Source organism: Oryzias latipes, chromosome 15 (genome assembly GCF_053564925.1).
Source record: "Oryzias latipes strain Hd-rR chromosome 15, Olatipes_Hd-rR_3.1".
NCBI lineage: Eukaryota > Metazoa > Chordata > Actinopteri > Beloniformes > Adrianichthyidae > Oryzias > Oryzias latipes.
Genome location: NC_136251.1, coordinates 18,269,980 through 18,278,983, shown reverse-complemented (window position 1 = coordinate 18,278,983; position 9,004 = coordinate 18,269,980). Strand labels below are relative to the sequence as shown.

Sequence of the window (9,004 nt, the reverse complement as noted above, 5' to 3'; positions counted from 1 at the left end):
CCATTCTTTCACCTCCTGAAATGACTTCACCATTTGTTGTTCTGCTTGGGTTGCTCATATGTGAGCTGTTGTCTTGTGACAGAGCTTTCATTCTCTCCTGGTGAATCCAACAGATCATCATCCGTGAATAAAACAAAAGAAAAACTACCATTGTGTTCATTTCTTTCTGCTTCTAAGCAGCACGATGCACCAAACCATGGAGATATTCTGTGTTTCATTTTCCAGTAGCAAAGCTACTGGAAACAAATGATATATGTACAACCTTAGTGTAGTAAACTAATAAATCCTTGGGTGGTTTTGTACAAATCTATAGCTGCTTTAGGCTGCTTAACTGTGGATTACAGTTTGTGCTTACTGTTGGGATTATGTAACAGTTGTCAAATTATCCAGTTAATTGACAAAAAATTGTATATGTGTTTGTCTCCATGTTTCAATGTTGATTGATATTAGAACCATAAATTAAAAAAAATAGATAATTAAATGAGAATATGTACAGGAATTGTTTTCAAGCAAATCTTTTCCAGGGTGAAAAAAAGCAAGCCCAAAAAGTGTTACAGCAAGTTTTATTCATGTTTCAAATACATTTGACCGATTTAAGGGTGCTGTTAAACATTCTTTTTTTTATCTCACTAAAATGTACAAACTGTACAAATATCAACATAATGGTCTCACAAAAAATAAATCCTTAGAACAAACATGTTGCAAAATGTTTTTCCAACAGAAAAAGTTTACGTTTTGCTCAGAATAATGAACATGGTGTAACTATTATAAATTTACGTCATTACAAATTACAAATTACATAAAAGGTTTAACGTCTATGACCTACATGCATTAAAAAAATGCAACATCTGAAAATGTTTGATTGGACAACAAATCCTCGAAAGAAAAGTTTCACCAGGAAAAACTCACAATTCTGGAACAGCTGCTCCTCCTGGGATATAAATAGACTTTGACGATTCCAAACACAAAAGCTTTTCTCAAGGAGTTGAGAAGTGATGCAAAGTGCCAAACTCATGACGCGGTGATATGGGTCTCTTTCCTGTTGGGGGAAGATTTAATAAACGGAGAAAAAACAAACAGAGTGGAGTGACGGGGTTGCTGAGGGGTGAGGACGGTGGCGCTGCGGACACATCCTCCTGTAGGAAGGATGCGGTGTGGTGAGAGAGAGAAAAAAGAGGAGCAAACAGGAGCCATGGACGGTTCTCTTTAACCCCGGCGTGAACCCGCGACCTTACCTTCCGACTACTTCCCATTACCCCTGCACGACATTCAGCCCGCAGACCGCAGAGCGCGCACGCACGCAGCATTGTGAGGCTCTGTTTGCGCGGATGGGAGCAGCGACTGTGGTGGCGCGCCTTTCATGAAGGGGTCAAAAGAATGAACAGCACCGTGTTAGCAGGGCTATTGCAAAAAGAGACATGCATGCCGGCCTGCTAGATAGATTAGGTTGAAACTTGGAAAAAAAAGACTTTTTCATTTTACGCTTTTACGTTTCAAAGGCAAGCGGGTAACGAAGGCCGGATGAAAAATAGGAGAAAACGTGTTTTTAAATAAAACTGACACAAGAGAGAATGTAATCAATAATTTCTGCTTATTTCAAGCAAAAGTATTAGACACTAAATGTTTTGGGTTCAAATAAAAAATTATATCCAGATATTATCAAAGGACGACTTTTAATTTTTATTTTTTTTGTACACAATAAACCTATATAGTGGAAATGAGTCAAGAAAACGTGAAATAACTTTTTTAACACTTAGCAACCAACGTGAAACTTATCAAAACCACTTCCGGATTTTTAAAGCAGATACTTTTATTCACAAATAAGCATAAATATATTTTTTCTCTCTTTTTTTTGTTACATGAGTTGGTGTTTTCGGAAGTGTTGACTAACTTGTTTTGTATCATTAATGTGTTAAGAGATGAGGCTGAGGGGAAAGGTTGTTCCTCATGAGAGCCAACGGAGGGCGGACCCACAACTGCAGCTGACACGCATGAATGTTTGATAACCGGGCGGGATTATGGTGCCTTAAATGAATCAAATAAACATCTTCATCACGCTCTGACATCTGCCACCCAAAACCAATGATCTGAGCCTGAATAATTCATAAAGAGCTAAATTAAGGTAACGTGTCTCAGTTCAGAATTTGGGTAAGTGAGATAGAAGCATTCATAAAAGTTTTTTTCAGTGTGTCTAAGACTGTAATGAGTTTGATAAATCTGTGTGATTTTCTATTGTAATGACTACAATTAATGCTTAATATAAAAATAAATCCAATCAAATTAAAAAGTGTGGATGTGTGTCGGTGCGTAAATGTGCGCGTGTGGGCTAAGATGATTTGACCTGGAGATCCAGTGCAGTCCAGTCATTAATACAGTCTTCAGACAAGTTAACCAATTCCACATTTTTATTTATAAAGACCATATATTAGATTATGACCGGAATTATCTGTATTAGTTTACTTGTTGGCTACATTTTGGAAACACATAAAAGTTGAGAAGCTTCCAAACGCCAAAAAAGTTCAAAATAACATTAATGGCATCTGTTTTCTGTTAAATTAGATGATTTTAACTTTATTTTTTTATTTTTTGCTTTGGGGAATCCGACGCTTTTGAAAACTTTCCAAAGGGGGGGGGGGTATGTATGAATATGTTTAAGGTGATTTTTGCTGTTGTGAAGTTTTAAAGTTTACTGTCATTGAAAACTTACTGTCGGCTATAGATTACTTTAATGAAACATAAGTGAACAATGACGAAAAGTAAACTAAATGGGGGGGGGGGGGGGGGGGCTGACATGTTGACATACTGCACATCATTTTTCGCTTGTCGTGTCCGCAGGGTTCCTTTGGTCTTCAAGCAGGAACTGTTCGCCTAAACATTGATCAGACCAGCACACGCACGCTGTCCCGCGCGATCTGGACGGACCTGCTCTGAAGTAAACGAGCGATGGAGTGGAGGAACGTCAAGAAGCGCAGGCACCAAGAGGAGAGACCGGGGGAGAAGGGGGGGGGGCATATGCACGACAGTCAAAACGTGAGATAATAGCTAGTTCGTGGGTGACACCGTGACTGCAGCCTTGACACAAACACACACGTCCATAACTCGCGGGCAGGGGGCACGCTGCAGCCACGGATCGCTCGCGGCCGCTGATTGGACGCTGAAACTTTCAGGAAAGGATGTAAGTGAAAGTGACAAGCAGATGCCATCACTAAACAACGGGTTCATCTCACAATGATGACATAGAGCTTGCTTGGAATAATGATTCGAAGCTCTTAAAAAACAAGAATGTGTGGAATAAAACGTAACCTTTTGTGTACTTTTAGTTTCCTTTTGGAAACTTAAGATCAAATGGCAAAGCTATGAACTAAGCTTCTTTTTTAATCCTCGTTTTTTAATCTAAAAAATATTTTAAAATAGCCTACAATTTATGCTTTTGTCAATAACAACAAATAAAGTGTAAGGTTGCAAGAAAAATAAAATTTTTATACCCCAGCCTAATTCACAAAAATCCACATTCAGACATAATTGCCTTCCATTGCTTTACATTAGGATTACATGCTAATCTAATAAATTAAGGCTGTTTTCCAGAAACGCGTAAGGATTAAAAGACTGATGTATGGACCAATAAATAAATTAGGCTTATGCAGCGACGCTTCTGTTTATAACGTGGTGCGATTCCCGCCCTCAGATCAGTAACTCCTAAATAAGAGGGTATTTCTCTGCAGAAATGTTAGGAGGTCAGTGTAGGAGCACGTGGCCGTCCCGGAGTGCCCGGGAGATGGACTCGTGGCCAGAGAGCTACAGCCTGCTGTCCACGTCTCCCACATTAGTGAGCTTTGAGAGTAAAATGTCAGCCACCGTAATTGCAGCTTGTCAGCATCTGTGACACCGGGCTAAAGGGCCGATGTCACAGTTCCGGTCTGCGCAGAAGAGTATGCGCGCGTAATCAGCCAGGACAGTAGAACAAAAACAGACTTTTTTTAACGTAATCTCGCCATTGTTTTTGGCTTTTGTGTCTTTACATTGATGCTTACCGATTGATCGGTTTTTGATTGATCGGATCATTTTGAGGAGTCTAAAGTTGAAATAGCATCAACGAGGGTGAAGTTTTTTTTCCTTCTTTTGGGGCTTTCTCCCCCACCTCCTAAGAAAGGGTCATTGGGGAATAGAAGGTGTGCATCATATGTAAAGCTTAGGGCAATGCATCTGATATTCACCCATTATATTTATTTTACTCTGTTGCTCTGTCGCCACATCAACCCATCTACCTGGAAGAATGAGCACACCGGCCTCCTCCGGCGCTGCTGCTCTGTGTCACACTGCTGCACCGGGCGGCTGATGCAGAGAAGAAACAAGAGAGCGTGTGGATTTAAGGGGCGTTCAGGGGCATGTTTGTAGGGTTTGGGAGATATCTAAAAGGTATTACGTTTTCTAGCATTAAGTTAGTTAAGGGCGACCACCTGCACAGCTTTACCCGTTGTCTGCAGAATGTTAAATGGCGGATCAGAAAGTGACAGGAAAACTGAAGGGGAAGTTATTTAAAGAAAATAATCTTGCATAGCCAAATGACAAGAAGTTGTGCCTTTTGTTTGCATAAACTAAAAACAATATGATAAACGAAGTTGTGTGTTAATGGTCTTCAATTTTGCAGCTTTTGACCTGTATTGAGGAGCAATGACGTCTCAGCTGAAATTCAAAAAGAGGGACGCACGAGCAGTGGACATAAAGTTTTTTTTTTCATGTTTTCTGACATATAATATTGAGAGCTATCAAATTAATGATGGGGACAGAAAATGTAAAAGCACTGTTAAACCCAAATTTGATCAATTCAAAGATACACAAACACACACACACAATCACACACGCATGCACGAATCATGCACGCGTGCATCATAGAGCTGAATTCTCCCTGAGTGAGCGGAAGAAAAGGGGAAGGGAAGGGTGGGGGCGACTTGCAGTTCCACTCTTCCAGAGTCTCCCACACAAGATCCGGGCGCACTGCTCCATTGAGGACGAGGAGGCTTTTGCATGGGGGGTTCATTAGAAGTAACGAGTTGACACAAGGTAAATCTTAATGTTGAGGCGCCTTTCTCTACCAGCCCGGGGAGGAGCCCTCATTAACTGTCGCTAACAACCCGTGTAAATACACTGATTGGACAGCTCCGATACAAGCTTCAAGCCCTGCCAGGAAGTCCCCCTAATGAGACCACACAATCAAAAACAATAAAAGGAGGGAGAGAGGGAGAGGAAAGGACAGGTTTTAAAGTTTTCTCCGGGCTCTGCTATCAAAAATTGGCGCCAAAATTGAGGTTCATTGCAAGAACACTTAAGTAAAAACCGACATTATTTAACAAGGAATATGCTTCAGAATTTATTCAGACCTTTAAAAATGAGTAAATCATCAGCCAGTGTTCAAAATAATGATTTTACCGTTAAAAGAACACAGGATAAAAAATATGTAAATACTAAAATTCTTTCTTTAGGCTTTAAACATATTCAGATTTTTTTTTTACTTTACAGTTATACATAGGACAATGTTACAAATGCATTGCGCATTTCAGTGGACCTAAGCATGTGTTGTCTAACATTTTAATTATTTAAATAAAGTTAAAATGTTATTTACAACAATAACATGTAAAACAAATATACTATTCACCTTTTCTTTCCGTTTTTTTTTCTTTACAACCCCATTTTTTAAACACTGACTTTTTTTAGATTGACACTTTTTACAGTGTAGGTGCAGTGTGGAGTCTCCGCACCATGCAATGGTCAGCATGGGATGGAGGGGATTGCGCCGCCCGTCCCGATAGCATCACACATCTGCTCTGCAGAGGAAAAGATCTAGTGGGTGAATAAAAAATATTAAAAGCAATGAGGTAAAGAAAAGACTTTTGTGTTCTGGAGAAGGAGGTCTTTTTTCTTTGTGAAGCTTTTGACTTCATGAAGCCTCTATGTGGCGCATATGTCGCGTAAAGAACTTTAGTGTCGTGGACGAAAACCAGTCAGCTTGCAAGGGGGGGTCACAACTTACAGCAGCCGCAGCGGATTTACTATCGAGGTCTCGGACAAAGTGAACAGAAAACCAGAGCAAAAGACGGCTCCAGTCAAAGCTCGGATGGAGACGGTTTGCGGACTGGATCCTGTGCGCGCATCTGCATGGAGCGAAGAAGGAAAAGATGGAAAACAAGAAAAGGTATGTTTTTATAAATAAATGTTGCAAGTCAAAAGATAAGTGTGAAACTTACACGAAGCTGAATTCCATTAACATCTAGACAGCGGGGGCTTTGATCTGAATAATAATGTCAACAACGTTCGTTAACTTAAATTGGAAAATGAATGGGTTTTTCCCAGTACGCACCGTCATAAGTCCTCTGTATCATCCTGGGCGCTGTTCGGTTGGATCCAGGATGGAGCAGCAGCACATGAGCCTCCGCTCTGTTTGCCAGAGAGGGGTGGGCTGCCTTTTCTGGCCAGGCTCTGCCAAACCGAGGTCATCGAGGGAGCAAAAACTGTAACAAAACAAGAAATGTTTTCTTTTGCGCCGTCTTTCTCTTCCCTCTTACCTTTTCCAGTCGACACCTTTTCTTTCTATCCTCGTGCGCTCCCCTTCTCTCTCTCACTCTTATAAATGACGTAACATCGGCTTTGTTTATTTGCTCCCCTTCTAAGAACAGACTGATAAGTAGCAAACTTACCGAATCACAAAAGATCCACTTCTAATGATTGTGCCTCAGGAAAAAAATGGGACCTGGTTTAAACACACGGAGAACTTACATGTCCAAATAAAGTTCTGCATTTTATAATTATTATTTTTTATCAAGAGAAATTTGACTGCAATTAAACGAAAAGCCTGTGTGTGCTCGAGTTCCAGTGTTGGAACGTGCAAAATGCTTTGTGTGTGTTGTGTGTTGTTGCGTCTGGAGATTTAGGCTGTGAGTAAACGAAGAAGACGCTAAATGCTCCGTGCGCATTCAGAGCTCCCGTCCCCCGCTGCTAGGAACATTCAGCAAGCTCTCGGATAAACACACAATTACGGCAGGTGAATAAACTTGTTTGGGGAGTGTTAATTACGTGCTTGACGTAAACAAAAGCCATGTAAAAGAATGTGAATTAGCTGTGGCTTTCCTGCCTCAATCCCCATTCAAGTTTTACATTTCACCTCCAGTCAAGTGATTTCCGAATCGCCTGCAAGGACAGTCCTCCAAACAAGGCTCCTCCAAAGCGTAATGCTGGATAATACATGCAGCCTTGGCTTGAATTGTGATCACATAAATTGGTGCACCCAGTCAGGTAGGAGGCTTTGCATATTCGGAGTAGTCCTGCTAAGCCTCCACTCTCAACTTTGGGGTCGGGGCTTGGGTTTACGTGTGTGTGAGAGAGAGGTTGTAGGCTGGGAGGTTAGTTTTAACACCAGCATGAAAATACCAGCCTTTACTTCCAGTCCAATGAGCTTTCCAATGGGACCAAATCAAGTGCCACTTAGAATTAGTCCTCCTGAATTTTGTGCGGCAGCACAGTGGACAGGTTTGATCCCCTACGCTGCCCCACCCCCCACATAAGCACGCGCCACCAGCCTTAAAGGTAAGGCGCAAACCATACTCCTGACCTTGCTAATATTATCACGCACACCACCAGATATGGACACTTTCACAAAACACGTGCGCGCACTTAGAAGCTGGAGTACTCCCGTGCGTAAAAATGCGTAAAAGTGCTCAAACATCCCACTGGGGACAAATGATAAACAGGTATTTTGCCATGCATGCGCGTAAAGCTGGTCTACTCACTCACTGTCTGTCCAAAGTGAGGGGCTGAGGTCAACATTTCCAGAGAATGTCCAAATCGGAGAAAGTTTTGAATTCCTGAATGAATTTGTAGAAAGGCGCTTAGGATCATTATGTCAGCTTTATGGAGGACGGATTAAGCGGAGTCTAGATGCTACGCCTTGTACACGGTTCTCTCACAATGTGATCACTGTTCGTTTTATAGTGAACCCACACTATTTTAACACCTTGCAAACCCTGTCTAAACATGAAACAGTTTCAGCCATAAACATGAAAATCACACCGCTTTGGCTGCCGCTCTATAAGCCAAATCCTGTGACTGGATGCATGGGGACATTGATGTTGTCCTTATAGCCTCAGATCAAATGCAAGAAACTGCTTTTATGTGCCTAGTATCTTTTATGTTGCCATTCGATTGTAATACTAATACCAGGCTAATTGTTTAAATTGGGAGCCGGGACTGTTTAAAAAGGCTTGAGACATTGCTTTGTATTCTTTCATAACATTACCTTTCTTATTCTTTTTAGTTTTTATTTAAAAAAATTTTTTTGAGAAAAAGCAGCGAGCAGAGGATGCACCCAAAGACCCAAAAGCAGGGCCGCTAACAACAGGAGGGGGAGCGGCGTCACCCAGCAAACACCCGAACCAGCACCCACCCAAAAGCCCACTCATTCCAGCTGAGAGTATAGAGAAAAACGCATACAAATTTTCTCCCTTCAAGTTAATCTAGATATTTTTTTAAAGGAAAAAAAACTATGCAATAGTTCAATATCTTAAAGACATAAATTGGAAGTTGGCTAAACCCCTTTCGTTTTGCTCAAAAATGAATTATCTGATAAAATAAATTTTTTTAAAAGTCTTCGCTATAGGGAAATCTGCATGGAAATAATGTGCAGATTGACTTGCTTCCATTCAAAATTCCCGAGTTGTAGTCATTGGTTGTCCATTTGTCCCCCATTTAAAGCTCCCTCTCCCTCACTCCCTCCCCGTCTCTACTAAGCATCTCCAGTCTACATATCTTCTTTAGCTTTAACGAGCCTCGTTAAGATCGCAATAATATTCCACCCTCTAATTGCTCATTCCATTCAGCAGATAGGCGAGCATTGGCTTGTGCCTGATGCGCGCGGTGCGGTGGGAGGGTTGCTGTGGAGATCCTAGACTCTGATAACCCCCCGTGCGTGCTGCACAAGTGGTGAAAGCCTCGCGCTACGTACTGGCTAATGATT

At 41.3% G+C, this 9,004-nt stretch overlaps 1 long non-coding RNA gene across 2 annotated transcripts; it reads right to left on the bottom strand.

Annotated features, from left to right (window-relative positions):
- Window positions 1–546: 546 nt before the first annotated feature.
- On the bottom strand, window positions 547–7,909 carry LOC144984145 (uncharacterized). 2 transcript variants are annotated; one of them, XR_013647812.1, is made up of 2 exons: window positions 7,782–7,909; window positions 547–6,506 (listed from the first exon to the last, which is right to left on the bottom strand). It is a non-coding gene; the product is annotated as an uncharacterized LOC144984145 (long non-coding RNA). The 2 variants fall into 2 exon arrangements; XR_013647811.1 differs by lacking the exon at window positions 7,782–7,909 and adding an exon at window positions 6,693–6,949.
- Between the last annotated feature and the right edge of the window lie 1,095 nt (window positions 7,910–9,004).